General features: G+C 32.6%; 1 long non-coding RNA gene across 1 annotated transcript; it reads left to right on the top strand.

Moving 5' to 3' along the window:
• Positions 1–14,223: 14,223 nt before the first annotated feature.
• LOC133038920 (uncharacterized) lies at positions 14,224–15,603 on the top strand. The gene is made up of 2 exons (XR_009688517.1): positions 14,224–14,409; positions 15,070–15,603. It is a non-coding gene; the product is annotated as an uncharacterized LOC133038920 (long non-coding RNA).
• The last annotated feature ends 1,870 nt before the right edge of the window (positions 15,604–17,473 follow it).

Genomic DNA, 17,473 nt, shown 5'->3' with positions numbered 1-17,473 from the left:
GATCTCATGCTTGGATATTTTTCAATAAAGCAGTATTTGATTGTCTTTATCTTATTAAATTGTTTTATACGGACTATCCTATGTGACATCTCGGGAAATCGGGGTGTTACACCAATCAATCCATTTAAGCCCTCTTTAACTGTGTAGTCCCATACCTACACAGTCTCAGAATCATCCCACTTGACCTTCCCCAGGCGGTGTGGGATTGCACAGCTTACCCGGTATTTCCCCTTACGGATCACGGGACTACTGACTGTCACAATCACCCCCCCTTACGGGGTCCGACGTCCTCGTCGACCACACTTCCGGCTGGGTCAAGGCTCTGATACCATTTTTAACGTCCCCGCTTCAAGCCTCCATTGGGCCCTTACACCCACGGACTAATGGCTCTTATACACGAGTTCGTCACTCTGGCTGCTTTCTGGATTGATGACTGACCCTACAGATCAACACGAGTGTTTTCAGCGTGCTTTGTCCTCACTCACACGCATCCTGGGAAAACTTCCCAGGAGGTCACCCATCCTTGAAATTACTCCAGGCCAAGCACGCTTAACTGTGGAGTTCTTTCGAGATGGGCTACCGAAAAACAAGATGCACCTTGTTGACATAGGTAGTACCAATCAATCCATTTAAGCCCTCTTCAACTGTGTAGTCCCATACCTACACAGTCTCAGAATCATCCCACTTGACCTTCCCCAGGCGGTGTGGGATTGCACAGCTTACCCGGTATTTCCCCTTACGGATCACGGGACTACTGACTGTCACAAGATATATAGCCTATAACATCATGGTTTGCCAAGACTTGGTAAAGCAATACGGGAGGAAGAACACAAGACCAAATTGTATGATCAAAATTGATCTAAGGAAGGCTTATGATACTTTAGAGTGGGATTTTTTGGAAGAAACGCTTACAGCCTTGAACTTTTTGAACAGATTTATTCAGCCATTAAGATTGATGTGGGGGCTATAGCCACCACGAACAAAAATATTGCCTTTTAAAAAATTAAATATAAATTTTTTAATATAATAATTATAGGCCAAAATAGTAGAAAAGCCCCACAAAAGGGAAATTTGATTTTATATACTTAAAAAATTAAAAAAATTTATTCTTAAACCAAAACCTTTTAAACTAAAAAAACTATGACATTTTTTTCAAAACCCCAAAAATACCCCCTCATAATTCAAACCCATTCTCTCTCCTTCCCTCAAACTCTCCCGGCATCGGACCCCATGGTCCGACCATCGGACCCCACTCTCTCTTCCTCTCTCTGAAATTGAAAAGAAAAAAAAATGAGATTTTTTCAATAATATACTTAAAATATAAACTATTTACAAAAATATCTTAATAAATCTCAATTACAATAATACCTTGCTACATCATTAAAAATACTTTAATTTTAAAATAATATGCCTGAAACGAAATTAATCCCATATTCTGTTTTTTTTTTTTATTATTTTCTCGGTTTTCAAAAATAACCTTTTGGTTACTTATAATGTTGATAAGAAATTAATTAATTACTTTTACGTAAAAAAATTTATTTTTAAATTATATATTTTGAGATACAATTTGGTTACCTCTAAAATCTTATTTGCAAATATCTTAATAATCAATAGCTATTTTCAAGTTATTGTGTTGTCTTATTATTTAAAATATATTTGGGTAACCTTAAAGTTTATTTTCGAAACTAATGAGTTTGTCATATAATATAATAAACTACTATTTTTATTTACCAATTATTTTATATACCTTTTTGTTACTTTGAAACTTATGTATTTATTTTTAGATTATATTAAATTAATTTGTTATTTTAAATACTTTTACGTTACTTTTATATTTTTCTTTTGTAAAAATATTTATTTTACTTGATCTATTTAATAAACTAATAAGCTACAATAAAATTAAAAACACTCACATAAAATGATTCATTCTTTTATTAATATGTATTTTTTTATTGATAAATAAAATATTTTCAGTTGTTTACTATGTCAATAAAAAATATTGTAATGTCGGAGTTTTTGGTGGTGACTGATGATATTTTAATAAATAAATTAACATAATACTAATTGGTTACTTATTTATAAAAAATTTAATTTTATAATTATAAATTAGTAAAATGTAACTAATAAGTATATAATTGATATGATAAGTAACTAAATAGTGACTTTGATTTTGAAAAAGGTGAAAAATATATACTTTCTACATTTTAAAATGATCACACTAAAAAAATAGGTGGCAATGATAATATTTTTTAAATTAATGATGTAATAAAAAATTATTTTTAAAGTTAAAAAAGAAAGAAAAATTGATAAAAATGGAGAGAAAGAGAGAGAGAGAGAGAAAGAGACAAGTGAAAACTGAAAAGATAAAAGAAAAAGAAATAAAAATTAATAGGAATGCAACAGTTAGGTATGTGTATGCTACAGTAAAGTCAAATCAACGACAAAAAAAGTTAAACAAAAAAAAAAAGCTCATGATCAAATTAATAAGTAAATCACGGTAATTTATAATCAGCAACGTTATATGTGTAATTTAATTGTAAAGTAAGTGTATACATGTAAATTATCCAAAAAAAATCCCCCAGGTCCGATGGGTCCGATTGGTCGGACTCCATCGGACCTGGGGGATTTTTTTTTTTTTTTTTTTTTGCGATTTCGCAGAGAGGAAGAGAGAGTGGGGCTGAGGGGGTGCGACGTTTTGGTGGTCCGAGAGAGGGGGGCTGGGTCGAGGGTGTTGGTGCGGGTGGTCGGAGGTGGTGGTGAGGGTCGGAGGTCGGAGGTGGTGGTGAGGGTGGGCGGTTGTGGGATGCGAGATAGAGAGAGAGAGAGAGAGAGAGAGAGAGAGAGAGAGAGAGAGAGAGAGAGAGATGATGCAAAGAGAGTTAGAGGGAAGGAGAGAGAAATGGTTTGAATTATGAGAGGGGTATTTTTGGGGTTTTGAAAAAAAAAAGTCATAGTTTTTTTAGTTTAAAAGGTTTTGGTTTAAGAATAAATTTTTTTAGTTTTTTAAGTATATAAAATCAAATTTTCCCCACAAAATTAGATAAATTTAGTAAGAGTGATTATAATGTAGCTATAAATATTTTTTTATGATAAATAAGCCCCCACAAAGTAAACATCTTGGGTCCGTCACTAATTTATGGTAAACACTTTATTTTTGTCCTTATGTAGGCATATTTTTAAATTCATAGATATTTAATCTAAGAATCATAAATTTATGAGTGCATATAAATAGTTAAAACCATACATATAACTATATGATAAGCCAAGTGAGACTATTGTTAAATATTTAATTAGCTAATTTTTTTTGCCAAAATTTATGTATATGGCTTTCACAATTGTTGGAGTACACTTTGCTTATTAAATGTGTCTTTAGTTTAGAAAAAGGTAACTGAATTTGTTAAAGTAATCAATATATCAATATATATATAAAAGAAAGCACAAAGGAGTTTAGGTGGCAACTTATTTTTTTTTCTTCCAATTTTTTCTATTTTATGACACATTCTCTTATTTTATTTGAGAAATACACTATACATATAAACAAAAAGTCCGACATCATTTAAAAATCGTTTAGATGTTATCCATGTAGGTTATAAGTAGTAATTTTATCATTTTACTTTCTTTTATCTAAAAAATATTATTTTTTATGAGTGATTGAATAATTTATTACTTAATAATTTCTTTATATGCATATTTATATAAGTAATTATTTATTTTTTATAATTAACTTTGTAGTAATAATTTTTAATTTTATATATATTTATGAAATAAATTTTAGTTTAAAAATTTTATTTTACTAAATTTTTATATGTAGGAGTTAAAAATAATTTTTTATAACTAAAATCAATTTACCAATAATCAATATATCAATATAAAGGAAACTAAAAGAAGAGTTTAGGTGGTAACTTATTTTTTTTTCTTCCTATTTTTTCTATTTTATAATACATTCTCTCGTTTTCTTTGAAAAAATACTACACATGCAAAGAAAAAGTCCCACATCATTTAAAAATGGTTTAGATGTTATCCATGTAGGTTATAAGTAGTAGTTTTATTATTTTACTTTTTTTATCTAAAAAAATATTATTTTTTATGGGTGATTGATTAATGTCTGGCAACTTATTTTTTTTTCTTCCTATTTTTTCTATTTTATAATACATTCTCTTATTTTCTTTGAAAAAATACTACACATACAAACAAAAAATCTCATATCATTTAAAAGTGGTTTAGATGTTATCCATGTAGGTTATAAGTAGTAGTTTTATTATCACTCAAACAATTAACTTGTTGATGATTAACAACTACTGGTAGTAGTTGTTCGGATGATGATGAGTGGAAACTGTTCTGCTCATCAATAGGTTCTTCTTTCATCGATTTATTAGTCTCATGATCAGTTTCAATTGAGATCGCATCTAGGTTTATATCATTATCTTGAATAATTATCTTATCAGCCTTATTGGATTGGTGGAAGTCATCGTCTAATTCATCCCAATTAACTTCATCCCAATTAATATTTGGGTCAATGAAGATGTCATTAGGTATCCAATCATCCATTCTTAATGTATACTATATATTAATTAATTTGATTATTATAGAATATTACTAATATATATACTCTTATATATACGTATGTAGTTATATAAATACTCAATTATATGTTCGTCTTTACATGTATCATATATTTATAAATGTATAGATAAATAAATCCTATTTCTATTCATATTACAATTGTTCTTTTAGATATTTCTTTAATTCTAATTCTATTCATATTACAATTACTCTTTATTAGTTAATATATCTTTTTAACCCTAATTCTATTCTTATATTACAATTACTTTATATTAACTAACCAAAACTTATTATATACGTGTACGACTAAAACCTTGTCTTTGAGTATTTAGATGATCTGACGGCTCAGGTTTCACAGCTAAGAAAAGCGAATCACCAGATCATGACAAGTGTCAACATCACAACGTTGAGTCTGAGAATTCTATCCTCAGAGCCCAAATGAGTCGTTGGATAAGATTATTAACTTCCTAATTAAACGCAAGTAATAATGCTGTCATTTTGGGTAGAGGAATAATTGGATCCAACGGTGGAGATCATTTCATGGCTGCTGCTGGTGGGAGTTTGTTTCGGTACGGTCGTGCCTATGGAAAGCTTTCTGAACCAACCTATTATGGCTTCTGCAGATGTTTTTGATCAGTACTAAACTTAATAATTTAATTAATCCATGATGGGTTTAATTTTCTGGGATTTCCATGGTTAAGAACTTAAGGATAAAAAAAAAATATTGGGTTTAATATATATATATATATATGAGGAAATTTTTTTACTAGAATCCTTATCTGTTTTGGTATTTAAAAAATTTTGTAGTATAACTTTTATTCATGATCACGTACATTACGTTATTTAAAATCGCTAAATATATAGTTTACAGTGCCAAAAATAAATAGTTGTGCATACAACAAAATATGTAAATCTTATTTCAGCATTGTAAACTCAAATTTTTTAAAAAATTTATAAGTGATCTTAAATAACTATAACGTATACGATCATAAAAAATTGACTAAAAACTCTTTTGTATGTTGAAACAGATCGAGATTTACCGAAACATCCCTATACGGGGTGCACTTTAGACTTAACCTATATGATATGTAGGAAAATTCTACAATACACTCCTTGGTGCACCGATGTATCCTTATTTGTTTCGATATCTAAAAAAAAAAAATTAGTCCATTTTTTTTATGGTAGTATACGTTATAGTTACTTAAGAAATTTGGTAAAATTTTGAGAAATTCAAAAAAATTATAGACAGTTTGAACATTGATTTCTATATTGTAAATTATTTTAAATTTCTCAAAATTTTGTGAGATATCTTAAATAGCTAGTGATTTCTTCCTTGAACTGGTTCTCTTTACTGAACACAAATCTAGTGTTCAAAGTACCTTGCAGGTACCTCATTGTCCATTTTAGTATTTCCCAATATTCAGAGTCAGGGTCTGAAATGTAACTGCTGACCACAATCATAGCATGAGCTAAGTGAAAGAGTTCAAGGAACTCAAGCAAAGATAAGAAAAAGAAAGAACAGAGGAGAGGAGAGAGAGAGAGAGAGATGATGAAATGAATGATGGCTCAACTAACTGTTGAAAGCCTTGAACACTTGAATATATATAGCATTTGTTATAGACAATTCACCAGAGAAAGATAAAGGGTACAAACCAGAAAACAGTTAAAAGAATTACAACAAAATAACAGACTGTGTAACAATGTTAACTGTCTAATTGTCTAACTGTTTTTCCTTATTCCTAACATCCCCCCTCAAGTTACACGTAGGGAATCTAAGTGTTAACTTGTCTGCTAGGAAAACAAACTGAGGAATAGCCAAAGGTTTGGTGAAAATGTCTGCAATTTGGTTGCTGGAGTCCACATATCGGATGTCTAATTGTTGAGCAAGGACCCGATCTCGAAGGAAATGAAGATCGATTTCGATATGTTTTGTGCGGGCGTGATAGACGGGATTAGAAGCTAAGGAGCTGGCACCAAGATTGTCACACCAGATGATTGGGCAGCAGGAAAGACTTATGTGCAATTCAATGAATAATGATTGTAGCCAAATAATTTCTGTTGTTGCTAAGGCTAACGATCTGTACTCGGACTCGGTACTGGAACGAGCTACAATGCTTTGTTTCTTAGAGCACCAGCTAAGAAGATTGTTGTCAAGATAGATGCAGTAACCCGAGGTAGATTTGCGATCGTCTAAGCAACCAGCCCAGTCTGCATCACTGAAACCATGAAGTTCAAACCGAGTAGCAGGTGTGAAATGAAGACCCAAGTGCATTGTACCCACTAAATATCGCAGAACCCTTTTACAAGTAGCCCAGTGGTGTGATGTTGGAGCTTTGACAAATTGATTGAGACGATTGACAGAGAAGGCAATGTCAGGCCTTGTAAGAGTAAGGTATTGCAAAGCGCCAAGGACACTGCGATAGAGAGTGGGATCTTCCAAGGGAGTACCTGCTGCAAGAGTTAATTTAGCACTAGAGCACATAGGTGTGGGCTGGGGTTTGGCATCAAGGAGACCAGTTTTGACTAATAAATCCTTGGTATACTTGCTTTGAGTAAGGTATATACCAGTTGAGTCACGGGTAACTTCAAAGCCAAGAAAATAATTGACAGAACCCAACTGTTTCAAAGCAAACTGGTGCTGTAAATCAGATATAACCTTGGTAATTTGAGCCTTGTCTTGACCAGTAATAAGTATGTCATCAACGTATACCAAGAGAAGAATTAGTTTACCATGTTTCTTAGTGAAAAACAAGCTGTTATCTGCCTTAGAATTCTGAAATCCCCATTGCAACAAGGCAGATTTTAACTTGTCAAACCATGCACGGGGGGCTTGCTTGAGCCCATAAATTGCCTTATTAAGTTTGCAGACATGGTTGGGGAACTTGGGGTCAATGTATCCCTGAGGTTGAGACATATAAAGAGTCTCATTGAGGTCACCATTTAAAAAGGCATCATTGATGTCAATTTGTTGAATATCCCAATCATAGGTGACAGCAAGAGTAAAAATTAGTCGAATGGTGCATGGTTTGACAACTGGACTAAAGGAAACAAGAGCAGCCAAAAACCTTCAACATGTTATAATCAGGTTTTAAATGAAATAATTTCTCATAAGGGGAGAGGAAGTTTAAGATAGGGGTGGGTAGCCTATTGATTAGGTAAGCAGCCGAGGCAAAAGCTTCCCACCAAAAGGTGAGAGGCATGCTAGCTTGAGCAAGTAAGGTAAGTCCTACATCAACAACATGTCTATGTTTTCTTTCCACTCTTCCTTGTTGTTGATGAGTGTGAGGACATGAATTTCTTCTAGAGATTCCCAACTGTGTAAACAGGTTGTATAAAGGTAAATATTCTTTCCCAAGATCTAATTGAACACTTTTGATTTTGACCTCAAACATTCTTTCAACATAAGCATTAAAGTGTTTAAAGATTGTGGTGGCTTCGGTTTTGGTTTGCATAGGGTAGATCCACACAAATTTAGTGAAATCATCAACAAAGCTAATATAATACTTGAAACCATCAAGGGATACAAGAAAAGAGGGGCCCCAAACATCGGAATGTTGTTACGAAAATTCTGTTTATTACGCAAGTATACGTATCGTTTTAACAAGTAATACTCAGGTAAGTGAGATCGTTCCCACGAGGACTGTAGCTAAGTACCAATCAATTGAACTCTTATTTCTATTTGGCAGAATCAATAATAATTAAATAACTAAAAATTAAAAAGCAGGATAATAATAATAAAAAATGTAATTAATTATGGATGAATATTTAGGGAAAAGAATCCCGTTGATTTAATTACCCAATTGTTAATGCTAATTACTATTCTCTTTCTCAATGTGAATGACAGATTATAAAAATTAACCTAACTCTTTTCAGATCTTTTAGGTCCTAAATCACATGTTATCTAATCATCTCTGGGATAGATTAACATATAATCAGCATTAAGCAATAATCTAAATGTCACAAAGGCTATGCAAATACTTTCGTTTCACATCAAAACCTAGTTTATCCAATTTTAGCATTCCCAATTCTCACTTTTCAGATTTTGAATTAGGATCATAGAACATGAAGAAGGTGATCAATCTTAAACATGTAATTAAACACAAATATGGATAAATTCACAATCAAGAAAGGAGAAATAGCAATTATCATTAACCAAAAGTAATTTCAATCAACATTCATCATCTCCCTAAATAGGAGTTTAGTTCATAAAATCCATAATAACATCCATAATCAAAACTAAAACGTAAATTAACATAGAAACTAAGAGTTTAAGAAAGAACTAGTTGGTGATTGCATTCCGGATCGCCACAAGTGCTTCCTTTGCCTCCTTCTTCATCTCTAGGGTTTTATTTCTACCCCTCTTTTCGTTCTAAAACACGACTCCCTTAAATAGAAATTAGGGTTGCTACCTTTGAAAAAGTCAAAACTGCCTAAAAATCTCGTTTTTCGCTAGTCGCGACTTCATAAAGTCTAGTCATGACCATAGGCAAAATACGAAAAAACTCATTGTTTGGCTCTAGTCGCGATGACCATGGAAAGTGGTGGTCATGACTACCGGAGCAAAATTTGACAACACTTCAGCATCTTTCAGTAAAATGTGCATAACTTTCACATACAAACTCCAAATGAGTTGATTCAAGATGCGTTGGAAAGAAGAAAAAGAAATCTAAAACTTTTATGTTTTGACTTTTTCCAAAATCTGATAAGAAAATAGTCGAATTTAAGCTTGAAGTTTCAGCTTTATTTTCTTGCAGAATTTTCTCTATTCCATAGCTTGTTATTTTCCGAAATTTGATCAATTAATATATTTCAAGTGTGAAACCTGAAATCAAAGAAAACAAGCGTAATTCTATTCCAAAAAGAATAACAAAGAAGGAAAACAACTATAAGAAGTGAACCAAAATGTAGACTAAAAATAGCCTAACAAATGTATTAGCTGAAAAGGGGCAGTGGTTTTATTAACAACAGATTTAAAAGAAAACTGATGTAGTTTGCCATATTGGCAAGAATCACAAAAAGCTACAGTATTACATTTGACATTAGGACAAACAGTGGCTAACACTTTGCCTAGGACAGATTTGGAGGGGTGTCCAAGTCTGCAATGCCAAACAGAGGCAGTATTATGTTTGTTGAAAACTGGGTTGCTGTTGGTAGTACAATTAAAAGCAGCAGGAGGATTGAGATTGATGGAGGAATTGGGAAGACTGAGAGGAGACTTGTGTGGATTTAACAGCTGCAGCTGGTATAGGCCATCACTGAGGATACCCCGAAAAAGAACTTGGCTGGTCTTCTTGTCCTTAATAAGACAACAAGTGTCATCAAATTCAAGCACAACATGGTTATCTTGAGTAAATTGGGAAATACTGACAAGGTTTTTGGTCATATTGGGAACATGCAATATGTCTTTTAATACTAAAGGATACGAAGAAAGATTTGTATGCACTGAGTTAGAACCAATGTGTAATATAGGGATAGAGTGGCCATTACCAACTGTCACTTTAGCCTTCCCTATGTAGTCTTGTTTGTGATCAAGATTTTGATCATTGGAAGTCATGTGATGGGTTGCACCTGTGTCCAAGTACCAGGCAGTGGAGTAATCTTCTGTGGGATGAGTAGTGGACATTAGAGCCTGAGGATTATCTGTATTATTTGAGGTGGAGGCACCATTGGGGGGTGGTGGAGGTCCTTGGAAAGAGATATCAAAACGATGGTAACATTTCTGCACTGTGTGTCCACTACGGCCACATAGTTGACAGATAATTTTGTTTCCACGACCTCCACGGCCTCCTCCTCTGTAGAGTTGACCACCTCTGTATGAACCACGTATACCTCGATTACCACTGAAGTTCTGGCCACCACGACTGGTTCCTCCTTGGCGAGAAAGACCAGCAAAAGTAGCCTGAGCATTGTCGAGAGTGGCACTGGTTTGTTGGCTTATTCTCATTTCCTGGCCGTGTAACATGAACTGAACTTCTTGAAGAGAGAGAGGTTCAGTTCTTGATGTTAAATTTACTACCACAGCTTCATATTCTGGTCTAAGACCGCCAAGAATGTATAGGGCCAAGTCATCATCGGAGATCGGTTGATCCGCGGCAGCAAGCGAATCAGCCAATTGCTTCATTTTTAAGAAGTAATCATCAATACTCATGGATCCTTTCTTTGTTGATTGCAATAAGCCACGGATTTGAAGGAGCCTTGCTCTGGATCTCGTGGCAAAGAGTTGAGCAAACACATTCCAGATCTCCGACGAGGTTCGACAATTGATAACATAACCAAGCATTGGTTCAGAAATTGAATTCATTAGCCAATGCATTATGAATTGATCAAAACTAATCCAATTTTGATAGGCTGGATTGAGAACGTTACCTGCAAGAAATTGAGCTGGAATCGGAAAGGTGCCAAGAATGTAACCATCAAGATTATACGCACGAACTGCTGCAAGAACCAAGGATCGCCAGAAGGAGTAGTTTGATCGATCCAATCGAAGGTTCAGAGGTAAAAGGTTGTTGTTAGGCAAGCCAATTTGAACTGGTTCTGGGACTGGGAGTTGAGCTTGAACCGGAGGAATGGGCGGAGCTGTGTTATCTTCATTTTGAGCTTCAAGATTGACTTGTGCACCAGTGACATTTCCCGTGGGTGTGAAATTTCCTGTGGACTCCATTAAAGCTCTGATACCATGAAAGAGTTCAAAGAACTCAAGCAAAGATAAGAAAAAGAAAGAACAGAGGAGAGGAGAGAAAGAGATGATGAAATGAATGATGGCTCAACTGACTGTTGAAAGCCTTGAACACTTGAATATATATATCATTTGTTACAGACAATTCATCAGAGAAAGATAAAGGGTACAAACCAGAAAACAGTTAAAAGAATTACAACAAAATAACAGACTGTGTAACAATGTTAACTGTCTAACTGTCTAACTGTTTTTCCTTATTCCTAACACTAAGTTAGGTCTAGAACACACCATGGAGTAGTATATGAGACTCCCAACACAACTTGTATAGGAAACTTTGCTCATCTTAACTCTTTCGCATCTTTTTTTAGTGACTTATAAGATGCAGACAATTTTATTGTATAAAAGATACTAATCTAACCAGCCCATAAAACTGGAGACTCAAGCAAGCAAAACAATACTCATAAATTGAAAAATATAAATAATTTTTTTTTTCTTTTATTACACTTTATTGTTGTTCTTCTTCTTATCTTTTTTTTTTTCCAAATTTTATGATTCTTCATTCCCCACCACCAACCCTCACTACCCACCATCACCACCACAATAGATTTTTCACATCCAAATTACACCTAAAAAAACTTGAACAAAAATCAAAACAAAATAAACAACAAACCCAAATCTGAAATATTCACAAAAAAATATCACGTTTATACTATAAATAATACATAATAGATTTATACACTAAAATTTCAACAACAAAAAAAATACTAAGAAATTTAAAAGAAAACTATGTTTCTCTTTCTCCCCCACTCTCTCTCCATCTAGTTCTCTTCCACGCGCGGTCTTTTGAAGCTTCATTCGGATCGTACGTTTTTGGCCAACATCAACCCAAAGAACCTTGCAATGAGACTCCCTACCCCTCAAAGAAAAAAAAAAGAAAAAGAAAAATAATAAAATTATTTTTTTAAAAAAAAAATTAGTTTTATAGACACCTCATCAAATTTAGGTAACATGTGACTAAAAAAAATATTTGGATAATTTAGGTTAGAGCCAGTACCTCATCAAACAATCAGTTTTGAAATGAGTTTGGAGAACAAAATGTTCCATCTTCTCTTAATCTTATATCATTTATACTCTTATTTAATTTCTTCTTTTTATTCTCAGAGGTTGTCTCTGCAATTTGTTTTTCTTTCTCCATTTTATTAAAATATTTTTGAGCATGGCTAGCCACTTGGACTGGAGTTCTTGTACCACCAAGTAAAGTAGATATTTCTGTCCAATTACCAGAACCAAACTTACTCATCCCTTGTAAAAAAATCCTACAAATATAAAACACTAAGCATTATTAGTTTTTGATAATACATGTTTGAGAAGTAAATAACAATAATATAGTATTTTAGGTGTATAACTACTTACATGTGTTCTTTTACAGTCCAACGACCATGGTTTGAAGAGGTTGATTTTCGTTTGCGAGTTGAAAGAGTTTCTTGTTGTTGATATTCTATAGCCGGCGTAGAGTGTGAGTGAGAATAGGAAATGTATGTGTTGTCGTTACCATTTGTGCATCTTGCTTGTTGTTACTTTGGTCCCAACCACTCTCACTACTATAATCCAAATAATAATCAGTAGGATAAGTAAGTTTAGGTACTAATTGAGGTGTATAACAAAATTGGTAGGGTTGTTGGTTGTAATCATTACTTTGGTCCCAATTACCACTCTCACTACTCATGTTCAAATAATAAGGCTTGTTCATTTCAGGCACTAGATGAGATGTGTAGAAACCTTGGTAGTTGTTGGTGTTAGTAGTCGAGGTATCACTCCAAGAACTACTACTCGCCTTTATCTCATGATTAGGTTTAACTTCTTGATTAGGTTTGAAGAATTCCTCAGGGAGATCATCGAGGCCTATGCCATCATCTTGAATAATTATTTTATCAGGTTCATTAGATTGATCTTGTTGTTGTTTATTTTCAATAGGAGACGATATGATTTCTAATAATTCTTTTATAATGCTTCTTTGAAGATCAGTCAAAGAACTACTATTTGTCTTTGTCTCATGAGCAGGTTCAACTTCTTGATTAGGTTTGAAGAATTCCTCTGGGAGATCATCGAGGCCTATGCCATCATCTTGAATAATTATCTGACTAACTTCATTGGATTGATCTTGTTGTTGTTCATTTTCGGTAGGAGACGATTTGATTTCTAATAATTCTTTTGTGATGCTTGTTTGAAGATCACTCGAAGAACTACTATTCTTCTTTGTCTCGTGATCATGTTCAACTTCTTGATTAGGTTCGAAGAATTCCTTAGGGATATCATCTAAGCCTATGCCATCATCTTGAATAATTATTTCATTAGCGTCATCGGAATGATCTTGTTGTTGTTGATTTTCCAGGAATTGGAATTCATCTAGGTCACCCAAATCAACATCCTTCCAACTGAAATTTGGGTGAGTAAAGATGTGATTGGGTATCCAATTAGTAGAACCATCATCAAAATTTCCATCAAAAAAGATTTCAGTTGTGACAATATCATCCATTGTGAGTAGGTTTAGTTTTGAGTATGATTTAATATTAATTGTAAATTAATATTGTAGGTAATACAACTCAACTCAACTTACTTTCAAAAGTATGTTTTGGTCTCATCTATTTATATACGTACACAAATCCTAATTCTATACATATTACAATACTAAGATATTATTTAATCCTAATTCTATTCTTATTATAATTACGTTAATTATACACGATTGGATAAAATACTAAATTTGAAATTCATATTTTTTTAGAGAATTTACCTTTTAAAAGTTTTTTTCTACTTTTACGGTTTTTATTTTTGGTTTTCATTTTTATAGTTTGTCTTTTTTATTTTTACTTTAAAATTAATTTTTTGAATTTATTTTTATTGAATCACACTCCATTTTCTCACCAAACTTCACTCTGTTCATCTTAGTCTTCCGTCTTCTTCTTACTGTAATGGTTTGTTCTCTTCGTCAATCATCCCAGCACTATAATTTTGTTCTTCAAAATCCCAAATCATAACCCAAATCACAAAATTGCAACCCAAATCCTTTAATTACATTTATATAGAAACCCACGTTGCAATCCTAAATCACCATTGAGAAATCTACTACAGAACAAGAAGAACAAGTTGAGTTTGTTTAGCTCAATCAGGTAAGTCTTCCTTGACACGAATCAAACAATTAATATAAAGCTTTAATGAATTTCAATCTCTTTTTTTGTTTTTATTATTTCCCTAATTGTTATAGCAAACAATTTTTAAAATTGAATTATAAAAAATAGATTTATACATTGCAGATGAATTAAAATATCAATATTTTGATTACCCATATTATGAATGTGACATTGTAATTTATTGTGAATGTGTTTATTATGGACTTGATCGAGTTTAAAGTATTATACAGTCATTTAATTTAGATTTTACAAGATCAATATATTAATGATCCTAGTATGTTGGTTTGTTTGCTATTATAGATCGACCACCAGGTGTTTGGTGTATTGTCTTAGTGGATAATGTTAGTGTTTTTGTTTGCATTTTTTATACCACTATTCTATTGGCTTTTGCATAGTATTTTTGTTTTTGGTTTATTGTCTTTAGTGGATAATGTTAGTGTTTTGTCTTGCATACACAAATTTAGACTGTATAACAAGTTGGATGGCTTATGATTACTATCTTTAACCATAGATCCAAGTTGAAAATTTCTCTGCATTAATGTCTCAATGTTCAAAATCATTGCAATATACTTTTTCAATTGTTATTGTTTTACAGGTTCTTTATATCTTATGCAAATTTGAAGTTTGTTGTTATTTCAGGAAGGAAAATTTAATTGATAGTTTGCTTGTGGTTAATTTTGACTATCATTATCTTCTTTCTCCATTCAACCATTCATTAGTATTGGCAATAGTTTGACTATTTTCATCATCATCATCATCTTTCCTTTGATCAACTCTTTAAGCTTGAAAGCTAATTCAAGGTGAGAAATTAAATCTAAAAAGATTATATCCTCCAACTCTTATTTGGTTAGAGGCTGTCTTTTTATCTTGTGTAATTTTAAAGAATGAAAATGGTTCACACAAAGGTTTTCTTCATGATCTCTTCCGTCTCATTTCGCTCCCCTTCCTTCTGCTTCTACTTCTTGTGTTGAAGTAATGATTTCAAGACCTGATTTTGATGTGTAATGTCAAAGATGTACGCCTACCTAGCCTACTTATTTACTATATTAATATGCAATAGCAACACAAATTTGTGGACATGAGAATGACCAAAAGTATCCATGTCAATATTAAGTTGTTGTAAACCACCCCATGCATGTTAAATATAGAATACTTGTAATTATGATTCAATCAGCATTGATATTTAAGGCTCAACTAGATTAAAGTTTGTGGGTTAATTTTTCGAGGGAAAACAGATTGTGAGAAAGAGAGAATTATGAGCTGTTTAGAGAGAGAGATGAGTTGCCCTTGAGTGTTATGTAATGGTGTGAGTTCAATTGCGAGAAGCAAAGCTTCTCAAGATTGTGTAATTGGAACTGTTGTAATCTCTCATTAAATATCAGCTAATAAAGATTCTCTAAAGCCATTGTTGTGGCTGTTTTCTGGCCGGTGGATATTACCTTGTTCGAACCTTGTTAAATTTGTGTGTTCTTAATGCTTGTTTTAAGATCTTATTCTTGGTTTTATATTTGCTGCATTACATTACAGTGTTTGTTGTTGATTTGGTTTCATTGATCATTGTCTTGTTTATAGATAAGATACCTTCATTAGTTTTATTAATCAAAAAGAACCATCTTATGTATTTGAAACTGAAACCAAAAAGATTATCACATCAAGAAAACCAAGTAGTCACTCAGAGGATTTTTAGACCACTATTAGCACCAGATTTGATATGGACAATAACCAAATGCTTCATCCCAATAGTGTTGTTCTTAATGATATCAACAAGAAGAAGCTTGTTCAATTTTCACATCTTTTATTTCAAAAACTTGCTCTAATTGATGATTACTATGTTCCTGGTTGGTTTTGGCTTCATGAATTTCGGTTCTATATGAAAATCTTATTCATTATTATGTATCATAATGAAGTCAAAAAACAGAGAAACTCCCAATAAAAATATGGATGGCTTTCTTGGTATTTTTATATTCCAAAAAATAATATTAATAAGTATAAAATGAATTAGTTTATGTTGAATAAATATTAAGGAAGTTAATGAAGTTGTTTTTGATATTCCGGGATGCAAGGCTCTAGGGCCAGATGGATTTAGTAGCTTTTTCTTTTAGGATAATTGAGATATGGTTAAGGAAGACATATGTGAAGCAGTTCTCCCTTTTCTAGATACAGGGAAATTGCTCAAAGAGTTAAACTCCACAACTGTTACTATTGTTCCAAAAGTGAAATGTCGCGAATCGGTGAATGACTTCGGGCCAGTAACATGTTGCAATGTTATTTAAAAAGTGACAACTAAGATGCTATGTACTAGACTGAGACAAGTACTACCTGAACTGATAGCACAAAACTAAAGTGGTTTCATTCAAGGTAGATATATAGCCTATAACATCATGGTTTGCCAAGACTTGGTAAAGCAATACGGGAGGAAGAACACAAGACCAAATTGTATGATCAAAATTGATCTAAGGAAGGCTTATGATACTTTAGAGTGGGATTTTTTGGAAGAAACGCTTACAGCCTTGAACTTTTTGAACAGATTTATTCAGCCATTAAGATTGATGTGGGGGCTATAGCCACCACGAACAAAAATATTGCCTTTTAAAAAATTAAATATAAATTTTTTAATATAATAATTATAGGCCAAAATAGTAGAAAAGCCCCACAAAAGGGAAATTTGATTTTATATACTTAAAAAATTAAAAAAATTTATTCTTAAACCAAAACCTTTTAAACTAAAAAAACTATGACATTTTTTTCAAAACCCCAAAAATACCCCCTCATAATTCAAACCCATTCTCTCTCCTTCCCTCAAACTCTCCCGGCATCGGACCCCATGGTCCGACCATCGGACCCCACTCTCTCTTCCTCTCTCTGAAATTGAAAAGAAAAAAAAATGAGATTTTTTCAATAATATACTTAAAATATAAACTATTTACAAAAATATCTTAATAAATCTCAATTACAATAATACCTTGCTACATCATTAAAAATACTTTAATTTTAAAATAATATGCCTGAAACGAAATTAATCCCATATTCTGTTTTTTTTTTT

This window comes from Cannabis sativa, chromosome 6, assembly GCF_029168945.1.
Source record: "Cannabis sativa cultivar Pink pepper isolate KNU-18-1 chromosome 6, ASM2916894v1, whole genome shotgun sequence".
Taxonomy (NCBI): domain Eukaryota; kingdom Viridiplantae; phylum Streptophyta; class Magnoliopsida; order Rosales; family Cannabaceae; genus Cannabis; species Cannabis sativa.
The sequence above is the reverse complement of the archived record's forward strand: the minus strand, read 5'-3'. Positions and strand labels throughout refer to the sequence as shown.